The sequence below is a fragment of the Meles meles genome, chromosome 1 (genome assembly GCF_922984935.1).
Source record: "Meles meles chromosome 1, mMelMel3.1 paternal haplotype, whole genome shotgun sequence".
NCBI lineage: Eukaryota > Metazoa > Chordata > Mammalia > Carnivora > Mustelidae > Meles > Meles meles.
The window spans coordinates 158324389-158328243 of NC_060066.1; positions in this window are offsets into that span (position 1 = coordinate 158324389).

The following is a 3855-nucleotide window of genomic DNA, read 5'->3' on the forward strand; positions in this document are numbered from 1 at the left end:
TCCGGCAACGAAATATAAGTGAAACTGGACTCATGGGGGTGGGGCACTGAGAACCTTGGTGGCATGATTCCCATTTGGCAAAGTCTAAGGGGAGAGACCCATGCTAGGAAGAGGGAGAAGGAAGAAACAAAACAAGAAAAGAAAAAGAAAACGTATCCATATCAGCCTAGACCTATCATCTCCCTGCATTCATTCTCTTGACTAATTCAAAATTAGACATTTAAAAGTCATCATTTAAAGTTCACTCCTATGACACACCTGGCTGACTCTTTTTCTTTTTTATTTGACAGACGGAGGTCACAAGTAGGAAGAGAGGCAGGCAGAGAGAGAGGGGAAAGCAGGCTCCCTGCACAGCAGAAAGCCAGATGTGGGCCTCAATCCCAGGACCCTGAGATCAGGACCCGAGCTGAAGGCAGAGGCTTAACCCACTGAGCCACCCAGGCGCTCCGACAATGGGACTCTTGATCTTGGGGTTGTGAGTTTGATCCCCACACTGGGTATGGAGATTACTTAAATAAATAAAACTTCAAAAAATGTAAAGTTCACTCCAGCATCATTTTTAAGATTGCCCTTTGTTACATATGATCTTTGCAAAGATATTTGCATGGCAAACAGCTTACAGACAGTGTCTCTCTTCAGAGCAAAGGATAGGTTTGGAAGATAGAGATAGTGCCTCTCTCTGAAGCAAAGGACAGGTATGCTTACTGCCTTTTATGAAATATTCAGATTCTCAAAGCTAAAGATTCTTCTCCTGTTATATAATACACTGTGCATACAGGTGTCATCTGTCACTCTTGGCAGTGTCTCCAGGAATGGCACAAAATTGTTGATTGATGCTCTGGCTACTGCTATTTCTGTGAGTAATAAATTGACCTTGGTCTCTGACTCAGGGGTCTCCCGTCTTCCAACATCGATCACAAGACTGTGTCAGGCTTACTTGTTAGTTGTAAGTAGGGTAAAACCTCACTCTTGATGAATCTTAAATATTAGATAGGTGTTCAAGAATAAATATTTCCTTAAGTATTGCTAATAACACAAGTGTGACTCTGTATGTTTTGATATATTACTTCTATTACCCTGTGATTCTTCCTTGCTAAGACAAAACAACTAAAATGAAATTGTCTGAGGAAGCATGATGAATCAGCAGAAAGGCAGAGACATGGCTTTTGAATTTCAAAACCCAAAATATTTAATTTTCAAAACGCCAAACATTTAATTTTCAAGGCTTTGAGTTTCTGAGGCTCCAAAATCTGAACCTTTAAAAATGTAAAATGGGGGCGCCTGGGTGGCAAAGTCAGTTAAGCTTCCAACTCTTGGTTTTAGCTCAGACAGTGATCTCAAGGTAGTGAGACGGAGCCCTGCCTCCAGCTCTGCCCTCAGCACAGAATCTGCTTGAGATTGTCTCTCCTCCCTCTGCCCCTCCAGCTTGTGCTCTCTCTTTCTCTCTCTAAAATAAATAGATAATTTTTAAAAAATAAAAAAATTTTAAAAATTAAATGTACAATGGTGGTATGTGTATACAATGGAATATTATTCAACCATAAAGAACAATGAAATCTTGCCATTTGCCACAACATGGATGCAGCTAGGGGGTATAATACAAAGTTCAGTAAGTCAGAGAAAGGCAAATACTATATGATTTCATGCATATGTGGAATTTAAGAAACAGAACAGATGAACAAATAAAAAAAGAGGCAAACAAACAAAAAACAGACTCTTAAATGCAGATGTTTGCCAGAGAGGTGGTAGCTTGGGGAGAGGAATGAAATTGATAAGAGTGATTAAAAGTACACTTATCTTGGGGTGCCTTGGTGGCTCAGTGGGTTAAAGCCTCTGCCTTCAGCTCAGGTCATGGTCTCAGGGTCCTGGGATCGAGCCCCGCGTTGGGCTCTCTGCTCGGCAGGGAGCCTGCTTCTCTCCCTCCCCTCTTTCTGCCTGCTTGTGATCTTTGTCTGTCAGATAAATAAAATCTTTAAAAAAAAGTACACTTATCTTGATGAGCACTGAGTAGTGTATAGAATTGTTAAATCATTATGTCATCCACCTAAAACTAATTTAACACTGTATGTTACTTGTACTTCAGTAAAAAAATGTTAATTAAGAAATCTTTTAATAAACTAAATGTATGCTTTAAATGATAAATTAGAAAGAATAAAGGAAAAGACTACATAAAGACTCCCTTTTTTTAAAAAAGATGTATTTTTTTGAGAGCTAGAGAAAGCATGAGTTGGAGGGACAGGGGGAGAGGGAGAGACTCTTAAGCAGACTCTGTGCTATCCGAGGCATGGTGCGGGGGAGGGCTCGGTTTCATCACCCTAAGATCATGAACTGAGCTGAAACCAAGAAGCTTGACTGACTGGACCACCAAGGTGCCCTAAGACTCCCTTTAACAGTGAAGAATGTGGGGAATGAGGAGGAAGAAGAGAAGACAGTGAAAGCAAGAAGGCTATATGCTGTTGGTCCCCTAAGAAAGAGTCCTTAAAGCCTGAGGAGTGGGAGGGAAAGAAACCCTGGAATCTGAGAGGACAGGTAGTCTGTGTTCTCTGTTTTCACATAAAACAGAGAAGACTTGACAGCTGTGTCCTTCTTCTGCAGCATAGTAGGAGAGTAGCAGACAGAATACCTGTGAGATTTGTCTAGTTGGAGACATTCCCCCCTCAACACTGGGGTCCGGGAGCAGAGCTAAAGGTTCTTTATACACCAAGTGGGGCTCAGAGACCATGAGATTCAGACACACATGTCTCAATGAACACACATGTTCTAGTGACATCACCTTGCCACTAGATTACTGAAAGTGAGAAAAAATTCTGTACGTCCCAGCTAAGGTCCTGTGCATACATGACAATAACCAAGGATGAAAAAATCTCTTGACCCCCTATAAGATACAATATAGGAAAAATGCATAGGAGAGTGGGTACCCCTGAAATGATTAAACTATGATTTAATCTTCACCAGCAGACAGCACAGGGGTTCAAAATCAAAATATTGAAAAACGAGGAGTGCTTTTTTTTTTTTTTTTGCACAACACCCAGTGCTCCATGCAAAACGTGCCCTCCCTATTACCCACCACCTGTTCCCCCAACCTCCCACCCCTGACCCTTCAAAACCCTCAGGTTGTTTTTCAGAGTCCATAGTCTCTCATGGTTCATCTCCCCTTCCAAATTTTTTTTAAATAAACATATAATGTATTTTTATCCCCAGGGGTACAGGTCTGTGAATCACCAGGTTTACACACTTCACAGCACTCACGATAGCACATACCCTCCCCAATGTCCATAACCCCCTCCCCCTCTCCCAATCCCACCTCCCCCCAGCAACCCCCAGTTTGTTTTGTGAGATTAAGAGTTATTTATGGTTTGTCTCCCTCCCAATCCCATCTTGTTTCATTTATTCTTCTCCTATTTTATTTGTTCTTATACATCATGGCCTGAAATCTGCACTTGGAAGGCCTGCATTCCTAAAACAATCAATTTTAAGGATGCATTTGCTGTGAATCATCATCTAGGGAGGAAAAAAAGGGGAAACCATGTTTTCTTTTATGTTCCTTGACAGAGTCTCCTGAATTTTCCAGCTCTCATTATTGATGGATTCCCAGAACTGCAGTGAGGTTGAAATCATGATGCTGTCCACCTGCCATTATTTCTACAGCAAGGGGATTTTTAGAGACTACCTCTAGCTAAACAACTGGGAGTCATATAAATAATGGAAACTATTCCACCTTACTCTGCCCTCCTCTGACTATAACTGCTTTGCAGACACAAGGAATTGGCAATTTCAACTTGATAAATATTCCTCTGTATGAGTAGATAAAAGAAATTTTATTTACAAAATCCTCAATTCCACATGTAAAATTAA